This window comes from Enhydra lutris, unplaced genomic scaffold (assembly GCF_002288905.1).
Source record: "Enhydra lutris kenyoni isolate GAN:26980312 unplaced genomic scaffold, ASM228890v2 scaffoldscaffold17, whole genome shotgun sequence".
NCBI lineage: Eukaryota > Metazoa > Chordata > Mammalia > Carnivora > Mustelidae > Enhydra > Enhydra lutris.
Window position 1 is genome coordinate 36,924,435 of NW_019154101.1, and position 13,824 is coordinate 36,938,258.

Here is a 13,824-nt window from a genome sequence, read left to right on the forward strand (position 1 = left end):
CCAGGATCATGACCTGAGCTGAAGGCAGTCGCTTAACCAACTGAGCCACCCAGGCACCCTCAACAGCCTTTTAGACAGCTCCACCTTAAGAGGTCTGAGACCCTGGTTCTCCGTGGTGGGAAGCACTGATTGTCCCTGCATTCGGCCCTTGGGGGGGGGCGCCACCCACCACCTGTTCAAATCAGGTTTGCTGCCCGCTGACTTTTAAACTGTTACCTTGAGAGACTTAACTTTGTTAACTCAGTGACTCAGCTCTTATTTTCTTGGAAACAAGGCCTGAAATAAACAAGAAAGCCAAAGTGACTTATGTATCTAATATTCAGAGACCAAAGTAATGAGAAAGCTCTCTGGTTGATTACACCACAGCTTTAGAACATCAAATCTAGGCACTAGACAGAAAATGTCAATGAGGACAGGGTGTGAACCTTCTATTTACAGATAGTTGTACAATCTAGTTAAAGATGGCAAATTGAATAAAAGTGTGTGGCTCCAGTCTCTTCCGAAATGCTACTAAAACAGTACTAATGAGATTTTTCTAAAACACACCCAAAGAGGAGAAAATGGCAATAAAATGTTGGGAGCTGGAAAGCAGGGAAACAAGCAGTAACTGGCTTCTCAGACCTCAGAAAGTTCAAATTTAAGCCAGTAATGAAAAGCTACGGGGCGACCTGATTTACCCTCTGGAACCCATCAAGAGACTCAGAAATGTGGGCACTAGGTAACTGGAGGGGAGGGGAGAGTGGGTATAAGAACCGAGAAAGTCGAAAGGTCTGCTGGTGAAGCATTCAGCCCTCTGACCCCCTCCTAGTGGAGCGTCTGAGGGCAGCGCACCCTGCTGAAACAGAGGGACTTCCGTGGAAGGTTGTATACCGACCCTCTCTGGCTATCAGAACCCAGGCAACAGGCCCATCCCCCCCAGGAAACTTCTCTGGGAAAGCTGACCAGCCCAAGAGAAAAGAGCTAATTACAAGGACAAATGGCAGTCCCCAGGTGTACCTGCGTTAACCCACAACCAAGCCCTATTTAAGTATACAAAGCTTCCATCAGCTTTTTAATGGCTCCACTCATAAGTCAGCAGACAGCTGAGGATCACCAGAAGTCAAAAGAAAGCATCTATGGAGAAAAGAGAACTTCAAAAACAACTATAAATATGAGAGAGAGAGCGAGGGAGAGAGAGAGATCCCTAAAAGGACTATTAAACACACACACAGAGATATTTTTAAGAAAACAACAGAAAAGGCAATAACAAGGACAAGACCCAGGGGCAGGGCAAGGGATTTGAGTGAAATTTGCTGGGGGAGCGTCTAAGAATTTGCAGAAACTCATCTGATGATTCTTAGGCACCTTTATGTTTGCCAATGTGGCTTCTTTTGAGGGTATCTGCTATTTTTACGTATTTGCTCCTCTTAATGCTCACTAGTGATTAATACCACGAAGAACCTTTTATAAACCAGCTAATATAACCCAGAGACTAACCACAAATTCATTCATAGGTTCAATGTTCAAAAATGCACATTTAGACAAAATAATATAAAAGAGATCAATTTTTAAATTACTCAAACAGCTATCTTCGTTATATGATAAAGTTACCTATTAAACACTATACCTTGTTAAACATTTTGTACTAGAATGGACCTACAATAAAGTTATAAAGAGATGAAAGATATAAAACTGGAATGCAAGAGATCTTTCATTATTTATAATAACTGTCTACACAGAAAACTCCAAAGAATCCACACACAGGCTAACAGCTTGGCAAGATATTTAGTTACAAAAATCAAAATACAAAATCAACTGTATTTCTAAATGCCAGCAAACAGAAATAGAACTTAAAATACCATATACATTTGCCATAAAACAAAGATATCTAGGAACAAATCTAACCACAAAGGTACCATATATTTATGGAGCAATTTCAAAACTATCCTGAAAGACATTATAGGAGACCTTAGTAAATGGAAAAATATACCAAGATCATGAATACGGAAATACAGATAGAATTACTGTAACACTGTCAGTTCTTTCCATATTTACATATTAATTCAATGAATTGCTAATAAAAATTCAACAGGGTTCTTTGTTAGAACCCTGATCTTTCCAAATTTTATATGGAAAAGGAAAAGTCCAAGAATGGCCAAGAACTTCCTAGTCCTACTGGATCATACTCCTCATTATACCAACAGACCATGGTATCTCCCAAAGAAGAAAAACTTAAGAGATAGTGGATAAGGTTGTTTTGTTGTTATTGTTTTTGTTTTTAAAGCTCATCGTAATTAAGGCGGTATGACATACTGAGGCACAGGATTAGACAAGTGGACCAATGGAGTAGAATGAATAGCCAAGAAACAGACCCACCCTTGTATGGAAACAATATATGACAGGGCTTGGACAGCAATCACTGGGGAGGGAATAGACCACTTAATAATCGGTTATCCATGTGGAAAATAAGGGAGCTGGAGTCCCATCATGCACCACATATAAAAATTCTAGACAGATTTAGTCTTAATGTTTAAAATAAAACTTTAGAACTTCAGGCAAGAATAAAAATTAAAAAGGAGTTTCACAGAAAGGGAAAGTCAGATAACTAATACACAGGTGAAAATATGCACAATTTTATTCAAGTGAGATTTCTTGGTCCATCATTAAAACAATTTCCCTATAATTTTCTACTCCATGGGATTGCTTTTTTTTTTCCTTTTGTCACATACCACATCTGACATGTCCTGTTTAATTTTTTAACACCCGTCCACCCTCCCACAAAAACACACTGGGATGAAATTCAGTTTTTAAGCCAACCCCATTGCCAAAATATTAGAAAGTCAGGCAAGACCAAGTAATGCCTCATGAAAGTAAAAGAGACGATATACAAGACTGGAATCATGGACAGACATTCAAAGATGCTCTTCCTTAGGGATTAAAAGATACGATATAACTAAATCACTCTACAAAGATTTATGCCTGATAAAAAGTGAAAGGAATTATCAGAATGCAAGGTGGATAAAGGATACAGCTGTCTAAGGCGTGGTCATCTCTTGCTTGAGAGCTTGCTTGAGAGACTGAGTCGGTTCGTGGAGAGGCCAACGTTAAAGCTAAGCCTGCAAGTTTACCAGGTGCTTAAGTGGGGAGGTGGTCTATTTCAGGCTGAGGGAATGAATCAGCATAGGATACTTGAAAATAAGTAGTTCAGTATGACTGGATTATGCTGCAGATATGGGGCACTGTGGACAAAGAGGCCAGAAAAGAAGGCAAAGGCCAAATCATGAAGGTTCAGGGATATAATACTGCTTCATTCCACTAGGGTAAGGTGGGTTTTGTTGTAATCCTTTAGTAGTTGACTGACCTACTTAGTCAAGGCTAGCCAGTATGAGTTTATGAGTTAGTGTGGAGTGAAGGAGGTGGAAGGAGAAGAGGTAGAAGGAAGTAGAGAAGGCCAACAAAACACTGTCTCCACAGGAACGGGAAGAAACACTGGGAAGGGCATAAGCATAGGAATCTATGAAGAAAACAGAGAGGAGCCAAACCAGAAGAAGCAAGGACAACCCAGGACTGATACCAAGGCGCTGGGCAACACAAATCCATGATAAGCACTGGACTTGTCATCAGGTCAGACTTAGTGACCATAACTATAGCAGAAATGTGGAAGACGATTTATTAGAGAGTGGTGAGACCAGAGGCAGTGAGACCATCTGCCGCGTCTCTGAAGGGGTAACAGCGACCTGGAAAGAAAAGCAGGCAGGCTGAAAAGACACTTCGTAAACAGTCTAGTTAGATGAGGACTTAGGTTAGGTCACAGGAAAGAGGTATCTGTGGTGGCAGAGGAGGAAAGGAAGGAGGAGTCCTGGAAGAGAAGTCCAGCCGAACATGTGCTCAAGGAGCTCCATTTTAGGCCTATGATCCTTGTGCAGGGCTGCGCTAATGTTCTCTGCGTTGCTTGGATTTCAGTCTGTGCGCTCTGCCCAGGCGAGCTCTGGTTCCAGACCTCTTCAATGTAATGGTGCCTAATGGGCACGGAGGCCAGTGAGGACACCTACGCTATAAAGGAGAAGCTGAGGCTCTTTTCTAGACCAAACACAAAGAATGACACCCTTTGGCTACAGGGACATGGATGCCGTTCTGAATCTGGCTTCTGTAAGTGACTCTGTACATTACTTGGAGCTCTACCTGGGTGGCCTCAGATCCCGCATTAAGCCCACATGCTCAATTTTGATCACCAATGTTTGTCCTTTCCAGCATCGTTTGGTAAAGTGGTTGTCCTGGGGGTGAGGAGGAATTTGTTTTCTTTATGGCAGGCTGTAGCTACATCGATTTTCCCTCAGGACATCTATTCTGCATTGTGGAACAGGGTGGAAGCAGGCTTGTGGGGACAAGTAATTCTTAGAGGTTCCAAAAGCAGAAGAAGCTTTCTGCTGCTAAATTCCTCCACTTTTCTTGGGTAAGAGAGTGTAGTGACAAGTCTATGGCAACAAAAATAAGCAAAATGAGAATCTGCATTAAAAAATGTGAGGTTTCAAAATAATTTCTAGATGGTTACTGTATAAAACAGGACCCCAACAGCTCAAAACCCCTGTTCGGTTGCCCAGTCTAGTAGGAGAAAGTAGGCTTTTCTACAGGTGGGAACCTTCCTTTGTTACAGTGTGTTTAGCAGACTGAAGATCTACCTGACCTATTTAATAGTTCAGGCAAACCATTCTGAGTCTACATGGAATGGGGTGGGGAAGGTAAGAGGAGAACAGGTAGAAATAAGGAGAGCACGCCCTGGACTCCTGTCTCAACTGAAACCAGAGGAAGCCCTAAGAATTAGCAGAAAAGGCAGAAACCCAGGAACATGAGCCTCAGAAAGCCACAGAAGACCAAGAGAAGCCACACTACCCAGGGGAAAGGACTGCTGCCTGAGGCGGGGAGCCAGGCTCCATCCCGGCAGCGGCTCCTCCCTGAAGCAGGTGTGTAAGCAGCCCCCCATCCCCCCCAAACAGAGTGGAAGCAGGAGGCTTGCCCAGCTCAGGCCTCCCCAGCTAGGGCCAAAACACTGCCCTAGAACGGGTCCCTCTGCACGATGCTGAAAACTTCTGCTCCCTTCCTCTCCACACCATGTACGTGATCATTTTAAGGACATTCTGGAAGAAATATCAAATGTCCACAAACAAGCAAAACAGGCATGTGCATCCAGAGAGGCAAGGGTGAATTCCAGGGCTGGTTGTCAAGCTGAGACGGAGCAGACCTGGTCTCATGGAGACCATTCATGGCCTCCATATCATGGTGGTATCATGGTGGGTGAGAGGGGTGGACAGCAGTCCTGAAACCCACATGAGAGCCTCTGGTACGAGGAGAAGATTTTCCAGTCATAAAGTCAGTGATGGAGGCTATCCTTTTGTGACAGCTGAAACTAGATCCCCCTCCTCCCTCCCAACAAACCCTCTATGGCTGGCCTTTAAGCCCTTCTAGGCTATGCTTCCATAGCTCACAGCCCGTGATCTCTGTTCCCGGGTCTCTAAGAGTAGGGCACGGAGGAATCAAAACTTACCTAATTAGTGGCAGGGCCTATTGTCCTAATACAGTTACCATTCTAGGGAAAAGAAAAGCCTGCTTCCTTCCCAGGAAGTGTGTGAGGGTAAAGGTTCATACTGAGAAAAAAAGAAGAAGAAAAGCATACCAGTCACCCTAATGATGGGAAGCCAGATTCATGAGTTAAAAATCTCTTGAGGGAAACATAAAAGCTACAAGAGGTTTGGAAAAGATGCTGAAGACCCTGATGGACTGTTTGGTTCTGAAACAACAGTGTCTCTAAATAAATAGAAAAAGGCCTGCAAACAGATAACACTATGTCAGCAAAGTATCTCTGAGTGGCAGAATGAGAGAGGACTTCTGTTCTTCCTTTCTAAAAATCGGACACCGGCCACCGAGGTGCGGCACGTAGCAGGTGGGTGAGGGGGACTTCAGGCAGAGGGAGGGACAGAGCAGCACAGGGCAGCCTGTGGTGTCCCATGGGCAAAGGCTGCTTGAAGGCAGCTGTGAGGCTAAGGGGAGGAGCAGGAGATGGGCCTGGAGAGGAGGCAGGGCTGTCCCAGAGTGTGCGGGGGCCAGTGACAGCCAGGATGCTTCCATCAACAGATTCTTTCACACAGGACAAAAGTCATAAGCATGCACAGCACGCACTTACCCTCTCCCCCAGGGACCACTCCTGGACCCAGAGGGAACCGCAGATTGAAAGGAGCTGCTCTAAAATTCTCCATGATTGTTTTTTACACGCAATGAGCCTGAGATCCAAAATCTGATTACCCAAATGGCCACGAATATAACTGGCAATTGGTAAAGGACAGCTTCGACTCTTTCTTTCCCTAAGCTTTTTCAACAAACAAGCACCCAGAAGTCACTGTCCTATGAATTGTGTACATACTTAACAGGAAAAGGTAAAATGGCTGTGCCTGTGCCGGCGTTCACTGCCCTTCTTCCGGAAGCACGGCTGCCCATCTCGGAGGGCACATGCCCTATTTATCAGACAAATGACCACACGGTGTCAGAGCAAGAATATTCTCCTTGCCTTTCCATGCCACGTCCCATAGATCCAAATGATGCAGAGCAAATGGTTCAGCCAGGAATACTTCAGTTGAAATATAAAAATACGTGTCACTGGTCTTTCAAAGTGACTCTAGTTGTAAATTTTTTTTCTTTTTAAGATGTTACACATTTCATCAGTTTCCATTTTAAAAAGCAAATGCACTGGAAAGACAAGGCAACTTGTCCCAGTTCCTGCACTGGCTTCGCTGAAAGGCAGAAAGGAATGCCAGGGGAAATGGAGGCGAAAGCTTCAGAAGAGAGGAACACTGGCAAGCAGGGCCGCATCTCCTTTTCACCTTCAGTCTTTTCTCTCCCCCCATTCACAGCTTTAGGTCCTTTGTTTGTTTAACAAACCATTACAATCATACCCCGCTCAATGGGGAGGAATGTGAGCTCTCTAAGTAGCTGTGCTGGCGAGCCACATGTGTGGTCCGCCCCGCAGCCCAGCCCGGGGGCCTCACTGTGCGGGGTCTGTGCTCCCAGCGCCCTGGAGGCCAGGCACCTTGCTTACAATGAGCCCCATTTCCCCCGCCACATGCCTGCTGCTCCTTCCCAGTAGCCTATAGCGATGTCCCAAGTAGCTCCTCCTTTCGGGCTAGCCTAGCCACCGGACTGGCCGTACTGCCTGGGCTTGTCCGGTTCAGCTCCCGAGACCGACGCTACCTGGTGTGGCAGCCCCCCCTACCTGCTCCCAGCCCACGGACTCACCAGCCACACAGAGCTGACACAGTCCAGGCTCTTCCCAGTTATCACGCTTAGCCTTCCAACGTCCATCACACAGGAAACAGAAGACACAAGGGCAAGACTCCCCCTCCCCTGCTTCACAGGAGCTGCTCTGCCTTTCTCCATTCCTACTAGAGAGACTGGCCATGTTGGGATGAATTTCAATGTCTTGGCCAAAACATCAAAATGTTTTTTAGTCCGACTGTACTTCAAAGGGCATTCAAAGGCTATTTAGCACAATGACAGTCTCATTAAGCCCTCTGAGGCCCTGTCAGAGAGGCATCTTCATCCCCATCGGACAGATGAGAAGACTGAGGTATAGAGACAGATGCTCCCTGCCCATCAGAACTGACAGAGAAGACGCTGCAAGTGCTGTTCTCTGCAAAGCGTGGTGGCACACAGTGAGGGTGCCGCGAGTGTCAGCGTCACTGGTGATGACGACGATGACCAGAGGCCAAACCCGGGTGATCTGACCTGTGTGCTCTTCCCACCCATACCCTGCCATCCTTCCTAGGTACACTGTCTGCACGAGCCCCAGGCTTCAGCTCTGACTACAGTATTTCCAAAGACAGCCTCAGATTCCGTGGCTGGATTCCCTGGTACGACCGGCCCCTGACCAGCGTCTTCCTCAGGCTGGGCAGCCAACACGTGCCAAAGAGAGGAAGACACCCTCTATGCAGCTCAGGCACACCAGGTGGGCCAGGGCAGCTTGAAAACATTTGAACTGACAGGGAGCCTGCAGAAAAGTCCACAGAGCGACCTGTCACCTCTGGCTGTGTGTGATGGCCAGCAGACAACAGAAAGGTTGCCAGTGGGAACCTCTGATACCCTGGGTTGAAGAGCATACTCAAGTTTTGAAAAAAGAAAAGTTAGAAGAATGCTGTTCAAAGATAGTTGGCAGTATGAGGGGGAAGTGTATTTCTTCTCTACTAGAACCTCTGGGAAGGCCCTGGAACCTTCTGCACAACCCGACTGTCCCTTGTGCTTCCAAGTGACTGGTCATACGTGCGCCCGGACGGCAATAATCTGAAGACGCTACCACCGTTTACATACCTGCTGGGTGACAGGAAACACCAGCTTCCGGGTGGTCGTGGAGTCCTCTCAGGAGCTTGTCTGAGGAGTCAAACCTGTAGGAAGAGATCTTGCACGCCTTCAGTGAATGAAGCTGGGGCAGCGTTCCCCCCACCAGGCTGCAGCCTGAGCTTCCCTTCGGGAACACATACACACACCCGATCATGTCTAGAGATTTCTGACCACCCTTCCAGGCATTTTCATGGACGACAGATCAGTTTTAAACTTTACGATCCTGTAGTAGGATACCTCAATAGCCACACCACCATTAATTTTTAAATGTCTCTGATCTACCAGATGGCAAAAGTCTTAAACATTTAGATCTGATATATTTAAAAGGTATGATAAAGTTCATAATGCAGTAACTTAAAGGATTTTCAATCCAACGTCATCTTGCCCAGGAAGATCTTTAAGAATTTCTATTACATCTCCTTTCCTACTTGCAACTAGATTAGAAAAACCCTGAAGCTTTCCCCTGCTTTCTGCCAAGTTGGGGAGGAGGGCCAAAAACCATGAAATTGTTTATAGAAAATATTCAAAATAGCACAGAGAGGAAATGATTTTTTTTAAATGAACAATATTAGAATACCATAAACAGTATGCAAATCTATGCAATGACAGAACCTGAAACAAATTCTCAATTGAAAAAAGGCAGCAAGAACCAGTAGGCATTCATTTTCAACAAGAGCTTCAAAGAAACATAGAGATTCCCCAGATGTGCAGGGGGAAAAGGCTGAGGCCTCTAAACTGAACCCACAGTCCAGTGGTCACCGAAGCTGGCTCTGCACTAGAATTGCCAGAGAAATCTTTTAAAGAATACAGGCTCCAAGGCCACAGTGCAAACAGCACAGCCTGGACGCATATCACTCTGGCCCTGGGAGTCGAGGTTTTCACCAAGCCTTCCAGAGCCCAGCCCGCATCTGGCTTTGCACCACTGATCCCTGGTGAGCACACAGAAACCAGTATCTCTGCTCACCAGCTCGTTATAAAACTTGGCTTCTTCCAATTTAGAACTATGCCAACCTATCAGTCCTCAGAGGGGAAAGATTGTTAGGATTTTTTTTTTTTTTTTAAGATTTTATTTATTTGTCAGAGAGAGAGAGAGAGAGCACAGGCAGACAGAGTGGCAGAGGGAGAAGCAGGCTCCCTGCAGAGAAAGGAGCCCGATGTGGGACTTGATCCCAGGACGCTGGGATCATGACCTGAGCCGAAGGCAGCTGCTTAACCAACTGAGCCACCCAGGCATCCCAGATTGTTAGGATTTTCTTAACCAGCACAAAGATAAATCTACTATGAAACAAAGCCAATCCTAGGTGATTTACTCACTTGGTTGCCTGTTTCCTTCTCTTAGTTTGGTCAAAAAAAGGCTCTGCCCATTTATTTTGTAGAAGAATATCCTTTTAAGTTTTAAGTTAAAAATGGAAAATTAGGGGCTCCTGGGTGGCTCAGTGGCTTAAAGCCTTGCCTTTGGCTCAGGTCATGATCCCAGGGTCCTGGGATAGAGCCCTGCGTCGGGCTCTGTGCTCAGCGGGGAGCCTGCTTCCTCCTCTCTCTCTGCCTGCCTCTCTGCCTACTTGTGATCTCTGTCTGTCAAATAAATAAATAAAATTAAAAAATGGAAAAATTAAGATCATTTTAGACAACTAAATTTTTAAAATAACCCATCGCAATTCAGGAGAAATCCTGGAGGGTTAAAACTGGAGGTAAGTAGGATCTCTGAAGCAACCAGAGTTTGTTTTGCGTGTATAAACACTTCACAAATCGTCTGATGGCCCAGCCCTCTTCTCCAAATACCCAACATCTATCATGGTGCTTTAAATTGGGTAGCCTCCAAAGGCCTGTATTAGTTGTTGTTGTTGTTTTAAAGCACTTTAAAAAACATTGAACCAAGAGAGTAAAATCCTTCTGGATGATTCTTTCTTTGCTCCTACGCATCTCACCAACGGACAATACCAATTTATGAATTCAGAGAGGCGGGAGCTCTCTCCTGCTTCACGAGAAAGGGTGCGCATGACATGACGTACGCAAACCAGGCAGTGGAGTGGCTTAGCTTCATTGTCAAAATATTCAAATTATCACGAAAAGAAAGCAATTCCTTTCTGAACCCAACAATACTCCTTGGCCTCCAAGGGCTTACACAGGAGCTTATTCTTAAGCTGTTCAATGTAAGCAGCACCAGTGAAAGAGGAGAACTCTGGCAGGGAGGAGGCCAAGTTCCTCCGCCTCTCCCACCTGCCATCTCAGACCAGTAACGCTCACAGAGTTAACAATGCAACAGAGAACCTGCAAGCGTGCGTGGCCCTGGGGAAAACCGCGTGCACTGTGCAACAGTGTAGCCAAGCAGAGAAGAGAGGGGGAAAAGAACACATCTAAGTTTGACAGGACGCTCTTTGCACACTGCATTTCAGGTCAGAATTCAGATTTCAAAATCAGAAGAAAAGGTTTTAATCTTTCAAATGTAAACATATACAAATATGTACATATATATGTGTATGTGTGTGTGTGTGTATAATCTTTGCTATATACATATATGGGTGTTATAGGGTCATTTTTCCCATATACATATCCATATGTGTCCATATATGTATATATCCATATACACATATGGATATGTATATGGGAAAAATGACCCTATAACATTAAACACTCCTAAATACATGTATTTCTGAGCTCCAGAGTAGCAAGAAAAGTCACATTTTTCTAGGAATGAGGATTGGCACACAGTGAACAGATTAGAGTTAATTGTTTAAGAGGGAAAATTTGCGGGGATGATCTGTTTGTGTCTGCTCACTCACTGATGACAAGCAGCGAAGTCTCCTAAATCTAGAGCATATGGTTTCTAGAATGCATCTTTTCGGGCACAGTCCGTCTTTCGAGGCAACTGCTTCTGAGAGCCACATTTAAGAATATGTCCTTTTCTCTGTGAAGGTACTGGTTCAGCTGCCTGCTGGGCATGCACTGAAACCCAAATTAAACAAAGGAATTTCCCTCCAGCTTCAACTCATTCACTTCTGGCTACTCCTGAGTTTTCTTAAGTCAATTCTTCAAACTCACTTTTTTATTTCTAATGATCTGAGTGGAAAAGAGTTGGGCAAGCCCCACACGCTGGGATTTCTTCCTCCTCTAGCTTGAAGATGGGTAAGGTTTGTGTTTGAAAAGCTTTTCAAATGAGTTTTTTAATTTTATTCTATTTTCTGAAGACTGTAATTCCAGACGGAAAGGAGCCCACTAGATACAGGAGATAACAGACAACCCACTCTCACTTTGCTGAGTAAACAATGATATTATTCCCCTGAAGTAGAGACCTTAAATGGGATATTCACATTTATCTCAAAACAACAAAGTCAGTTTAAAGATGTCACGGAGGAGTGAGCTGCAAAGGGTCCCTCAAAACCTGAATACATGAGCGGGTCTGACCGAGGGCCGTCTACCCTCACACACGATCGCTGGGGACCCCACTCATGACTCAGGCTTTCAACTCCTCCCTGAAATCAGAGGCTCCCCCAATCTCCATCTTCAATCCTGAACTTTCTTGCCAATTCCAGATGAATCTCTGCTTGGATATCTCACAGCCCTGAAGGTCACCTCTTCTAAAGCAAGGGCCCCTCCAGCAATACCAGTTTTAGCTACTGGCTCCACTAGGTGCCAGTTGCTAATATATCCTGGATGCTCACAGGCTGTGGCTATTTTAACCATTTAACACACCCTTAACAACTGTATGAGTAGGTGCTATTAGCCCCATTTTACTGATGGAGAAACTGAGGCTTAGAAGTACTCTGCCCATGGGCACGTGACCAGCAGGCAGTGGAGTTGGCATCCAGAGCCCGTGGTGGGAGCGGCCATGTTACTAACAGGGCAATCTCTCCACTGTGTCACTCCCCAGACTCTCCCAAGTCAGAAACTCTGGAGTCACACTAGATTTTTCTCACTGACTCAGCTATACGGATTCTGCGAGCGTACGGGCCCCCTCTTTCCATAACTTCCGTAGTTACCACTGTTTGGGCCTTGTTTTGCCTTCTTCACAGCCTCCACATCAGCAAAGCAGGACGACTCTGGAATTCTGCTTCATTTGTCCTCCCAACAGCTTCTCTTCCTAGCTCATTTAAAACAGGAGGCAGGCTTTGTCATTCCTTATGTTTGAGCCCAGATGACCGCAGAGACAGTCTATCCTTGTTAACCTCTAAACCCCATGAGGAGATTCTGTCCGACCCCCGAGATGGAAGAAAGAGAGGGTGCCCACAAAGGGGAGAGAAAGCACCTCTCCGGCCCTTGCAAAGCTCTCTCTCCCAGGACAGAGGGCAGAGCCCTTGGGGAGGACAGGGTGTGGGCCGTGCTCCGGGAGACCCACACCCAGGGTGAGGTTTTCAGCCTCCACTCACGGTCCTTAGGCAGAGAGCTGCAGAGCCCAGTGCTGGGACACACAGAAGGGCCAAGCCAGACCCTCACCTGGCAGGTGCCATGAAAATCTCTGGGTTCAAGGACACACCCCGTGAGGGAAAGGGAGAGAGATGAAATGAAATTTCCCTGTATGTTAGCAGAATGGAGGCTGGACTCTGAATCAGTCACAGGGAATAAAAAAGGAAGACTTCCTGCATACTTGAAGTTGTGTGGTGAGGTTCAGACTTGGAGGGGGGGGGTTCTGGAAGGTGCCAAGAACCTTAGCCTCCTACGCCATATGCATCTGTGCTACTGGCTAGCCGCAACTGCTACCACTGGTGCCAGACTGTTTTTCAGAAAAGGCAGAGAGGAGTGCGTCTATGCAGAGGCTCCCTGTTGCAGAAAGGAGTGCGTCTATGCAGAGGCTCTGGTGACCTGGGGGCAGTCCTGTGCTCACAGCCCCGGGGCAGAGAGAGGAGGAAGGAAGGAAACCCGCACAGATGTGGAGAGTTTACTCACAAGATTAACTCCTCTGATTCCTATGCAAACACCTAGAAAGGGAGAAACAGAGAAAGCTGTCTTTAGGGCCTTTATCTTAGACTGTGAGTTGCTTAAAAACCAAAAAAAGTAAGGATGTCGACCAGGACGAGGAGAGAGAGAGGCCAGTGCAGCTGGGCTCAGAACACCCCTCTTCCCAAGCCTGGCCGGGACTCCAGGGCAGGGAGCTGGGACAGCAAGAGGGTCAGCTCATTTCCATGTGAAGGAAATGGGAGCGTGCAGCAAACTGACGAGCTCAGGGGAGAGGAGAGTCCTACGGTAGGAGAGAGGATGTGAGCCCTTCATGTGACAAATTTGTTCATTCAAAGATGTTGCAGTAACAGGAGGTACTTGTGGCACCAAATGAAACAATGAAGAGGGGCTCATACTTTGAGGCCAGTCACACATCCTCAAAGCCAACCCCATTTCAGTCCTGTGGCTAAATACCGGAGGCCTTCTGAAGAGACTTCCAAAAGCCCTGAGGAAAACTGGACAGGGTTCCAGACAAGCCCGGCTCTCCCAGCCATTCTGCAGAGTTCAGAATTTTCAGAACAGCGAGCC

At 46.1% G+C, this 13,824-nt stretch overlaps 1 protein-coding gene across 6 annotated transcripts in view; it reads right to left on the reverse strand.

The window, feature by feature from the left end:
• Positions 1-13,824, reverse strand: part of LOC111147591 (PLAG1 like zinc finger 1) — a 71,092-nt gene that overhangs the window by 14,162 nt on the left and 43,106 nt on the right. For 2 of the 6 annotated variants that reach the window (XM_022503716.1, XM_022503710.1), the window contains exons 4-5: positions 13,246-13,277; positions 8,332-8,405 (exon numbers count right to left, since the gene is read on the reverse strand). The gene's annotated coding sequence lies outside the window, so the exon portion shown is untranslated. Of the gene's footprint in view, positions 1-8,331; positions 8,429-12,341; positions 12,443-13,245; positions 13,278-13,824 lie in introns of all 6 variants that reach the window. The other 4 variants (XM_022503713.1, XM_022503711.1, XM_022503715.1 and 1 more) reach the window with 4 other exon arrangements.